We start from the raw sequence: 13,699 nt of genomic DNA on the forward strand, positions 1-13,699 counted from the left end.
GTATACATTTAAATGCAAGTTTAGAATTCTTTCATTTGGCATCACCATCCACGCCTGATGGCTCTTTTGGGAACACAATTATAGATTACAATTTTATTCAAAGAGTGATTTGAAATGTTAATATTAAGGGCATACATTCCACAAGGTTTTCAAATGGTTGCCTGTAAAACAAAATGTGCATATTTTCTTATTTTACGTTTCTAAAAGGCAACTTGTGTCATTATTTTAACACGGTGCAATTATCTTTGTACCAACATTGTCAATTATTTTTTTTAGCGAATGCAACGCTGTATATTTAACCTTTTTACTGTAAAGGGGACACCAAGGTTATTTGTGCCAGAATTTGCAAATTATTACACTCGGAGGATTAACATTACCATATTTGCACACATTGTAAGTTTTCTGTCAGAATGAAAGTATTTTTTTTTGACAAGGATAGCACTATTTACTATATAGAGTGTATACTTATACTCATTAGCAATGTGTCATAAGATTAATGGTGTGCAGACAATGGGGGTGGCGGTGGGGGGGTAGAGAATACCCACGAAAATAACTTTACTGTAATTCAACTTTTGTTGTATCCCTGGACGTGCTCTTTGCACCAGAGGACATTATTAAGTATGTTCTAAAAAAATAACCTGTTCCCTACAACCCATCCGAAAAAGACAAAAGCTCAGCTGTCAATCACGGCCAGGAGGGAATGTGTTAGGAGAACGCCGGCGAAATATGTAACGCGGAGACGGTCGCACGGACACACACGTGTTTGCTCCCGAGAGCCCACAATTCTGCCTGCTCTCTTCACAACCCTGATGCAAAATGCAGTGGGCAGCTTGTAAATGTTTCAGCGCTTATTGAACGGAGTTGGGGGGGTGGGTAAGGTTTTTTTTTATATGCCCCGCTCCCTTTCCAACATTATGCGGGTTTGCCTGTCACCGCAGCTGGGCCTCGGGAGGGATTGAAGATTGGGACACATGCAACGGCCACCCGCCAGCGCAGGGACTCCTGGATGCTGTCGTCCTTTCTTTTCGCGTTGAAATTTTAACAGAGTTATTTTATTCAGACCGCTGCTTCGGCAAGACGAGGGGAATCCTCGAGGGTGCATGAAAGAGACCTTTCCGTCATTTCTTTAGGAATTTTAAACGAAGCCGTATAATTGTGAACAAAGATATACGGCGATACATAATCAACGTGCACCTACACTCATTGGCATCTCCAAAAAGAACCGTTGCAAAGTATCGTCTAAGTTATGGAAACACTTGCATAGTGTTTGTTCATGGAATTAACGAAAGCATTAACATAATTAGCGACCTGCTTCAAGGCAACTCTATTTCATGGCTGCCATCATTACCTAAACAAGCATTTCTTATGTGGACATCTATAGATGTTTAAAAATGTAATGTTTACCTTGATGACTTCATAACATGCCTACAAAAGTAAGCTATTTCACACCCTTATCCCTTGAGAAAGTCACAATGATTTGCTTAGCTGTGCTGGTTGGGTTGCGTGAACCTACTTGAAAAATGCTGGTTAGCTCAATAACTTGATGTAAATCCATAATTTTGAGTGGGGTTTTTCTTTGAATGAGGTGAGATCGTTAGAGTATGGTGCCTTAAAGGTACATGCACCCTCAGTCCTAGGTGCTTGTTGAACAATGTGCGGTGAATTTAAAACTACTGTAATGTCATCTGCTTTAATAAAAAAAGTAAACATTCGAAAAAAGTGTTCGCCATCCTGGCAATCCTAATACAAATGACGAAACTCACAAATGCCAATACTGTCCTTGGTGGATTGATGGCAACAGAGCCCCTGTGAGACATTCTTTGTAAATATATGTTCACGTAGCAAAAGCCCTTACTGTTTTTTGTCCTCTAGAGTAGTTGATGCTAAGGTCATGGTCACACATCGGCTAATATACTCTCATTGATGCTTTGTGTAGTCTTTAAAAAAATACTAATGATAGTAATTTTCAATCCACTGCTGGATGAAGGCCTCGATCATGGTCATTTCACCATACTTCACCATTATGGTCAGTGTGGGTGAATGAAGGTGGAGTAGGGGGAGCAGCAGGACCAGTTTAGATACTCGCCGCTGGTGTCGGCCGTGGCCAGAAATCATTCTCAGGTCACCACGCCCGTAGCACAATGTGATAACCACCACACACTGTGATAACCACCACACACTGTGATAACCACCACACACTGTGATAACCACCACACAATGTGATAACCACCACACAATGTGATAACCACCACACACTGTGATAACCACCACACACTGTGATAACCACCGCACAATGTGATAACCACCACACAATGTGATAACCACCACACACTGTGATAACCACCGCACAATGTGATAACCACCACACACTGTGATAACCACCGCACAATGTGATAACCACCACACACTGTGATAACCACCACACAATGTGATAACCACCACACAATGTGATAACCACCACACACTGTGATAACCACCGCACAATGTGATAACCACCACACAATGTGATAACCACCACACACTGTGATAACCACCGCACAATGTGATAACCATCGCACAATGTGATAACCACCACACAATGTGATAACCACCGCACACTGTGATAACCACCACACAATGTGATAACCACCACACAATGTGATAACCATCACACAATGTGATAACCACCACACACTGTGATAACCACCACACAATGTGATAACCATCACACAATGTGATAACCACCACACAATGTGATAACCATCACACAATGTGATAACCACCGCACAATGTGATAACCATCGCACAATGTGATAACCACCACACAATGTGATAACCATCACACAATGTGATAACCACCACACAATGTGATAACCATCACACAATGTGATAACCATTACACAATGTGATAACCATCACACAATGTGATAACCACCACACAATGTGATAACCACCACACAATGTGATAACCATCACACAATGAGATAACCACCACACACTGTGATAACCACCACACACTGTGATAACCACCGCACAATGTGATAACCACCACACACTGTGATAACCACCACACACTGTGATAACCACCGCACAATGTGATAACCACCACACAATGTGATAACCACCACACACTGTGATAACCACCACACACTGTGATAACCACCGCACAATGTGATAACCACCACACAATGTGATAACCACCACACACTGTGATAACCACCGCACAATGTGATAACCACCACACAATGTGATAACCACCGCACAATGTGATAACCACCACACAATGTGATAACCACCACACAATGTGATAACCACCGCACACTGTGATAACCACCACACAATGTGATAACCACCGCACACTGTGATAACCACCACACAATGTGATAACCACCGCACAATGTGATAACCACCACACAATGTGATAACCACCACACAATGTGATAACCACCGCACACTGTGATAACCACCACACAATGTGATAACCACCGCACAATGTGATAACCACCACACACTGTGATAACCACCACACAATGTGATAACCACCACACAATGTGATAACCACCACACACTGTGATAACCACCACACAATGTGATAACCACCACACAATGTGATAACCACCGCACAATGTGATAACCACCACACACTGTGATAACCACCACACAATGTGATAACCACCACACAATGTGATAACCACCACACACTGTGATAACCACCACACAATGTGATAACCACCGCACACTGTGATAACCACCACACAATGTGATAACCACCGCACAATGTGATAACCACCACACAATGTGATAACCACCACACAATGTGATAACCACCGCACAATGTGATAACCACCACACACTGTGATAACCACCACACAATGTGATAACCACCACACAATGTGATAACCACCACACACTGTGATAACCACCACACAATGTGATAACCACCACACAATGTGATAACCACCACACACTGTGATAACCACCACACAATGTGATAACCACCACACAATGTGATAACCACCACACAATGTGATAACCACCACACAATGTGATAACCACCACACACTGTGATAACCACCACACAATGTGATAACCACCGCACAATGTGATAACCACCGCACAATGTGATAACCACCACACACTGTGATAACCACCACACAATGTGATAACCACCACACAATGTGATAACCACCACACACTGTGATAACCACCACACAATGTGATAACCACCGCACACTGTGATAACCACCACACAATGTGATAACCACCACACAATGTGATAACCACCGCACACTGTGATAACCACCACACAATGTGATAACCACCACACAATGTGATAACCACCGCACAATGTGATAACCACCACACACTGTGATAACCACCACACAATGTGATAACCACCACACAATGTGATAACCACCACACACTGTGATAACCACCACACAATGTGATAACCACCGCACACTGTGATAACCACCACACAATGTGATAACCACCGCACAATGTGATAACCACCACACAATGTGATAACCACCACACAATGTGATAACCACCGCACACTGTGATAACCACCACACAATGTGATAACCACCGCACAATGTGATAACCACCACACACTGTGATAACCACCACACAATGTGATAACCACCACACAATGTGATAACCACCACACACTGTGATAACCACCACACAATGTGATAACCACCACACACTGTGATAACCACCACACAATGTGATAACCACCACACACTGTGATAACCACCGCACACTGTGATAACCACCACACAATGTGATAACCACCGCACAATGTGATAACCACCACACAATGTGATAACCACCACACAATGTGATAACCACCGCACAATGTGATAACCACCACACACTGTGATAACCACCGCACAATGTGATAACCACCGCACAATGTGATAACCACCACACAATGTGATAACCACCGCACAATATGATAACCACCACACAATGTGATAACCACCACACACTGTGATAACCACCGCACAATGTGATAACCACCGCACAATGTGATAACCACCACACACTGTGATAACCACCGCACAATGTGATAACCACCACACACTGTGATAACCACCACACACTGTGATAACCACCGCACAATGTGATAACCACCACACACTGTGATAACCACCGCACAATGTGATAACCACCACACAATGTGATAACCACCACACACTGTGATAACCACCACACACTGTGATAACCACCGCACACTGTGATAACCACCACACACTGTGATAACCACCACACACTGTGATAACCACCGCACAATGTGATAACCACCACACACTGTGATAACCACCACACACTGTGATAACCACCGCACAATGTGATAACCACCACACAATGTGATAACCACCACACACTGTGATAACCACCACACACTGTGATAACCACCGCACAATGTGATAACCACCACACACTGTGATAACCACCACACACTGTGATAACCACCACACACTGTGATAACCACCGCACAATGTGATAACCACCACACAATGTGATAACCACCACACACTGTGATAACCACCGCACAATGTGATAACCATCGCACAATGTGATAACCACCACACAATGTGATAACCACCGCACAATGTGATAACCACCACACAATGTGATAACCACCACACAATGTGATAACCACCGCACACTGTGATAACCACCACACAATGTGATAACCACCGCACAATGTGATAACCACCACACACTGTGATAACCACCACACAATGTGATAACCACCACACAATGTGATAACCACCACACAATGTGATAACCACCACACACTGTGATAACCACCGCACACTGTGATAACCACCACACAATGTGATAACCACCGCACAATGTGATAACCACCACACAATGTGATAACCACCACACAATGTGATAACCACCACACACTGTGATAACCACCGCACAATGTGATAACCACCACACAATGTGATAACCACCGCACAATGTGATAACCACCACACAATGTGATAACCACCACACAATGTGATAACCACCGCACAATGTGATAACCACCACACAATGTGATAACCACCACACACTGTGATAACCACCGCACAATGTGATAACCACCACACAATGTGATAACCACCACACACTGTGATAACCACCGCACAATGTGATAACCATCGCACAATGTGATAACCACCACACAATGTGATAACCACCGCACAATGTGATAACCACCACACAATGTGATAACCACCACACAATGTGATAACCACCGCACACTGTGATAACCACCACACAATGTGATAACCACCACACACTGTGATAACCACCACACAATGTGATAACCACCACACACTGTGATAACCACCGCACACTGTGATAACCACCACACAATGTGATAACCACCGCACAATGTGATAACCACCACACAATGTGATAACCACCGCACAATGTGATAACCACCACACAATGTGATAACCACCGCACAATGTGATAACCACCACACAATGTGATAACCACCACACAATGTGATAACCACCACACAATGTGATAACCACCGCACACTGTGATAACCACCACACAATGTGATAACCACCACACAATGTGATAACCACCGCACACTGTGATAACCACCACACAATGTGATAACCACCGCACAATGTGATAACCACCACACAATGTGATAACCACCGCACAATGTGATAACCACCACACACTGTGATAACCACCGCACAATGTGATAACCACCGCACAATGTGATAACCACCGCACAATGTGATAACCACCGCACCGCCACGCCCTTGATCTATACAAACTGCTTTTAACCACGGGTGTCAATATATGCAGTAAAAATGCATGTTTTTTTTTGTAAATTAACAGTTATATCTTCTTGGTTCTTTCTGTAAAGTCACGTAGAAGGGAAATAATAAAATAATAAAAATAAAACATAATAAAATAATTCTCACGACGTTTCGGCCACAACGCAAGCAGCCGTCCTCAGGTGAAGAACAGGTCTGTCGGAAAGACAGCGTCTGACGCTGTCTTCCCGACAGACCTGTTCTCCACCTGAGAATTATTTTATTATGTTTTATTTTTATTATTTATTACTTCCATTCTACTTGACTTTACCGAAAGAACCAAGAAGATGAATCCCTGCAGTCACGAAAGCTTTAAATCAAAATTTAACAGTTCTAACCAATGTTTATAAAGAACCTAATTTACTTGTTCGCCAGAGGCACATTTCTGATGCCGTTGTTGCAAATTCTCAGCAGTGTTAACACTTTTTTTAAGTACCCTGCATTTTTTTTTATCAAGTACGATTGATGAATGTGTTGAGTTTTTGTTTATTCATTAGCATTGTAAAGACAAAGAGAGCCAGGCAGGTTTTCATGTTTCATTCCCGTCTTAACACAGGAGGTGCTTGCTGAAAGGTACAAGGCTAAGCATTGACTTTTGTCTGTTTAAGAAAGATGACAAAATATTGTTTGTCTTTGTGAGAATTTTTCTGTTCAAACATTGTTCTCATTGGAGGATTTCCAAAGACACAGTTCAGTCTCGTAATTGGCTTGCCTAACCCTGTTGCAATTGCTTATGAAGCATATATTTTTTATACCATGTCGTATATCGACACGTGATCCTGTTGGTGGATACGTTTATTTTTTTATTACATTTTTTGCCTTAGAAATATTTAAATGAGACTCCACCCTAAAAATCATGTGAATAAACCAAAATGGTAAAAAAAAAACTGTTCGCATGTATGAATTCAAGCAGTGTGGTGGTGTCTTGTCACATTCAGTCCTAGCACAGCCGTGCCCGGCCTTATTCGTTTGCCGTTGGTTGTCTATTCTGTGAGAATTTCTGGTGAATCGTGGGGAAACTGAAATTTACATTGGAGAAAAGCCACCCTGACCATTTCTCATTTGTGCACGAGTTCTTGAGGATACGAATAGGGAACGTGCCTTCTGACATTGACAAGTCATCATTCAGGACTCCCACCGCTACAATCTAATTTTAAACTTTGGGCTATGAATAGTACTAATGTAATAAACGTTTTATTTAATTTTACATTATTCGCCAGTGGTCATATTAACGCAGTGGGATATGAGTGACAACTTTTCTCTCGTTCACGGGTACGAAGGTGCAGCCCTGCAATTGCCTGCACACTCCACTGCTGGCAGAAGTTGCCTCCACAAGAGGGGCCTCTGGAATAGATCATGTGGACCTACTCTTCCACGGAGGCCAGACGTCTTGGAAGAAGTGGTGTGCACCCAGTGTCTACGGCTGCACGAATAGAGAGTCCAGGGAGATTAAGAGTGGCATTGCTCACAGGGCTATACCTAATAAATGAAACTTGAAACTTGATCAAATAAAAAAAAGCTGCACCGTTGTTGCAACTGTCGCGCCGGGAGATGGAACCGGCGACCTCTGCATCGCACGTGACGTGTGCATGATCATTGCTCCGTGGCAGCATCACTGTCATCGTTGCAGTATCCATCTGGGAACAAACTACGCGTTACGGACCAATGTCGTGGAATTTCTCGTTCTCAGCAAGGATGAGGAAAGGTAGAGACGTGTATATTTTTAGATTTTCAGAAGCGACTATTCAAATGGCCAGATTACATCACTCGTGGCCTCTCAACTACAAAGGCTGTGAGGTCGCAGTGGAATTTAAATAAACAATGACCACGTTCACGACGAGGGAGGGATCACGCTCCTAAATTTTTCACATTTGTTTAAGAATAAAAGTACGCGCCATTGCTACCTATAAACACGTGCTATGTTCGCAGGATTGCATAATTAATTGATCGCCTACTGTTGAGTGCGATAAAAATGTCCTCGACTGCGCAAGTAAACGGCATTGACCCCTCTAATGCTGCATTAAATGGACACGTAGGTCATACGTCTTAAGTGCCTTCAAGGGCCAACATTCAAGCTGTTACGTCTTAGAGGAGTGGACACTGATAGATAACAGTTAATCCACTTCATCCCACCATTTCCACTTCACAAAAAATAATGTTTTAACAGCTTCCCCCTTAACACATGATCAGCCAACCGTGTGCCAACCGTGTGCCACAGTCATCGGAGTGCGTGGCTCATGCGAGGAAGGTCGTGCGTGTAATTCCACTCAGGGATTGACTCGGCATATCATCTCTTGGGGGAGAGGAGAGGTGGTCGATAAAGTGAGTGTCACTTTGTGGAAAATTGAAACCGCAGAAGTATGAGATGAAAATAATAAACGCATTTGAGACAAGGCGTTAAAGAATAATGGAACGAGTAAGCTGGCGTGATCAGAAGAAGAATGAGAATGTGACGAGAGCTGCAAGCAAGAGTTACTGGCAAGTATGATGAGAAGGTGGGATGTGTGGGACATATCCTGAGAGAGTCCACCATAGTCGTGATGAAGATGGTTCTGCAAAGGAAAACATGGGAAGGAAGATGGGAAGAGGAAGGCAATGAATGGTTGGATATTGTGACCAGTTGCATGGGACTCTGAATGAGAGAGGCTGAATATCATTCAAGGTTCTGTTCTGGACATAAACCCTCAATGGCCAGGATAGCACTCGATGGGTAGACTATTTTGGGAAGTAAACAATGACTGTCCAATTAATTTAATCACCCCTGTGATAAGAACATGGAATTTTCAGCAAAGGCTTGCGTACTGGTAGTTTGGGTTTTCCAATGCACATTTGAGTGGGACGACGCGGATGAAACATGACCCAAATTGCTAACCTTAAAAATAATCATATACTATATTTTAAACACGTGTTAATGATTTGCAACACTGACAAAACTAATTGTATTTCCTCATAAACCTATCCAATAATAACGATCTAAACAAAATCCAACTGTAAAGTGCTCATCTAACAAGGCATCAGTGCTGAAATAATTTAGATTTTGGACATCACTGTTAATGGAGAGGGAATTTTTTGCCACCTTCTAACTGGATGGAGTCTACAAATTGAGTTGCATTTGTGGTGATTGCTACATTGGAGAAACGAAACGTCATGTTTCTGATCGTGTCCGCGAGCACAAGTCAGATCTGAAACACGGCAGAACTGATTCTTCTGCCGTTGCCGATCATTGCTACAACTCGGTGGGCTCTCATGAAATTGTCTTTTCCGAGACCAAGGTTCTCTGCAAACCTCCCGGCTACCATCAAAGGTTTGTACACGAAGCCATACAAATATACAAACACAGACATAATTTCAACCGTGATGATGGGTACAAACTTAGTAATCATTGGAAAGATGTTATCAACCACGCAAAAAAGACTTAATTACAATTTTTTGGACCATCTTATCTGACAGGCACTATTTTACTTTACTTTACCGAGTGTTAACATCCCCAGTTATTTTTTAACAGTACTCTCTTCATTGTTCAGCCAGCATTGGTATTAACATGGGCATTTTCGTTCTTTTGTCTATCATGTGTATTAGAGCTTCCCTCCCCCTCTCTGCCCATTGTGTTGGCGTGTGCGGCAGTTGGCCGCTTGCGCATAATCGCTCCATTGTGTTGGCGTGTGCAGTAATTAGCCGCTTGCGCACAATCGCTTGCACGCCGTCGCCCACCCTTTTGGCCTCGCCCCCCCCTCCCTCCCGATACGTTCCATTCATTGGCTACCATAGTCTGATGAGCTCCCCCCTCCCTCTCCTCCCCCCCTCAACTCGCTTTTAAGGGATTACATCTTGAATCATTGCCTCACTTGATGCAGCTAATCTGGCTGTGACGGTCCCACCTGATGACGGAGACTTGTGTTGCCTCCGAAACGTCGTGATTTTTTATTTTATTTTATTTTCATTCATTTTGATGTTTTACCTACGTGACTTTACCGAAAAAACCTAAGAAGATGATTCCTTGCAGTCACGAAAGCTTCAAATCTAGAATGGATGCAACAAATACGCATACATACATACAGACAAATTGTAAGTATTCAATAAATGACATCTACATGACAATACGTATGATTGAAGCTGACTTACGTAAAGCTGACACTACCTGTTGGAATGCACAGTTAAATGAAGCAGATTCTGCACGTGATTTTTTTCTTCTATAAACACTCTGATTGTGTTTTTTGAATACATTGCAATCGTTTTCCTTGTCTTTTTTTAAAATTAATTTATCCTTTTAATAGTACGAATACAACAACAACGACCAGCGGTAGTAAATCATGTTTAATAATGAACAAATAGACAAGGGTGTTTAAATAGAGAGAGGAAACGTCTGAGCTATTACAATAATTTCCTTTTAAAATTCACATTACAGTCTACCAGAGCAAGGCATAATGGTATATGGCATTTATGATCATTTAAAAAAAAATGTTGATTGATAGTTTGTGTGTAGTCGATGATAGCTTGTTCATGTGGTTGATTGGTCTCTAAATTGTCCATATGATTTTAACGAACAATTGATACCTAAATCTTCACTTAAAGCTTTCGTGACTGCAGGAATTCATATTCTTGAGTCTTTCCGCAAAGTCACGTAGATAGGTTCAAAGAAAATAACAAAAAAACTACGACTTTTCGATCGCAACACAAGCGGTCGTTTTCTGGAAGAAAATAAGACGACCGCTTGTGTTGCGATCGAAATGTCGTAGTTTTTTGTTATTTTTTTGTCATTTGCTTGAACCTATCTACGTGACTTTACCGAAAGACCCAAGAATATAATTTATACCTTGGTGTGATAGAAAATAAACTGTCAGATTTACCATAACCGTAATTTAAAAAATCAGTGTTTGTCTCCGTTTATTTTATTTTATAATGGATCAGTCATCAATCCACAATGGAGGTATTTAATGTCTGTATAGTGGCGACATGCATATCATGATTTAGCTTTTCTAGGTAATCAAATCTGTTGCTTAGAATTTAATTCTTCCAAATTCTGAATGTAGATGCTTGCATGTGAATCGAATTGTTTTTGCCTATAATGAGCTTTGGAAATTGAAGTATATCTTACATCACACAAGCCTGTGATGACTTCCTGAATTGAATTTGTTAAGGCTATGAATTACAGGAAAGGAAGAACTTGAAAAATAAGTTAACCGAGTTGGGGGTCAATATAAATTGAGCAAAACTAAATTAATACACAACACTGTGGGATCGTGCGTGAGCTCTGCTAATGCTCAGGAGTGACATGGATCGTGGCATCACAAACTATTTAAAATATCTTCATCATGGGACCTCTTTTGCCAGTACCAAAATATACTAATAGGGTTTTTCCCCTTTTTTCTGGCAACAAAACTGACACCTTTTGCAAGGAATCATGTCTACATTAACCACAATACCTGCAGTCAAAAGGTGTCAGTTTTGTTGCCAGAAAAAAGGGGAAAAACCCTATTAGTATATTTAAAATATGTTTTTTTATTTTACCAGATAAGGCCCACTGAGCGACAGAGTTCTCTTTCAGGAGGGACCTGGCCACCAATGATAGCTCGACAAAGTTTCTTATCACGTGGAAATGCACAGCAGCGAAATACGCGGAACGCGTGTTTCTAAATGTGAAGGAAAACCCCGGGGGACCCGCAGAAAAATCAACACGACCATGGAGAGAACACGCACACTTCAAATATACAGCAGGCGTCAGGATCGAACCACAAGACCAAGCAGGGATGGTGACAATATGCGGAGGCCTTCATCCACCAGCGGATATAACATGGTTTATGATGATCATCAATATGAAAATACAATGTTATATTTCATCCAATAGTATTGTATCCCATGTTTCCATTGAAAAAGAGATTTGCCATCGCATTGAGATCTCACCTGGTTAGATAAAGGCCATTGACGGATACACATAATCATTATCAAGCATGATTCCACTGCTGGATGAAGGCCTCCCCAAGCCATCACCATCTCGATATGATAATCTGCCTAGCATCTGCACGTGAGATGATGTGATTGATAAACGTAGACAATATGTTGACATTCATACACAGGCTTACATAAAATTTCACATCTTGTGTTTAAGAAAACATTTAAATAGGGATTATTTTTAAGGCTGAGAAAGACGATGTCATGGCCAAGGTGAATTAAACCACAGTACCATACACACTGCATTAAAACAGATAAGAGACTTGATTTTAGCCTGAACAAACCGTACACTGCGTAGCACACGCGTTCGCTGAAGTCACATTGTGGACATGCATAACGATGAAGCATCAACGATATACGGCACATTACGACAGCAGTGTGTGTCAAGGTGCAGAGGTGTTGGGTACATGGTGGTGATGCCCTTCCCCATCTACTCGTTCTCATCACCTCAAAACCCCGAGTCTTGACTCCCTTATCACCTCTTCCTCTCGCTTCCCCGCCCACCTTAACACCAGACAAACACCAAAAAAATGCATGCATGTTGCACATCTGCTGTCAATCCAGCAACAGACGAGCCATCGCAGGGTCCAAGGTCATCACACTGCTTTTTTTCCTCAACAGTCTGCCGTGGTCACTGTGGGTCGTGGGTCACCATCAGGGTCACCCAAGACCAGATCTCGCATGCATGCAGTGTACTCAGTAGAAGGGTCCCGATAGACAGGAATATAAAGGCTGTTGTTTTCAAAAAGAAGCTCATCAATAATGGATCCGGCGGACCTTTGACCCAAGTTTGAATTCTGCGGTGCTGTGATCTTCAGCTCTTAAAGGCTTTGATCACCCGCGGAGCCACGCTGAGATGTTTGGTTGCCGTCTGATATCGTAAGGAGTCGCGCACGCCCTGCACACAGCCGCACACGTAACGAGAG

This window comes from Lampetra planeri, chromosome 3 (genome assembly GCF_965212315.1).
Source record: "Lampetra planeri chromosome 3, kcLamPlan1.2.h2, whole genome shotgun sequence".
Classification (NCBI taxonomy): Eukaryota; Metazoa; Chordata; class Hyperoartia; order Petromyzontiformes; family Petromyzontidae; genus Lampetra; species Lampetra planeri.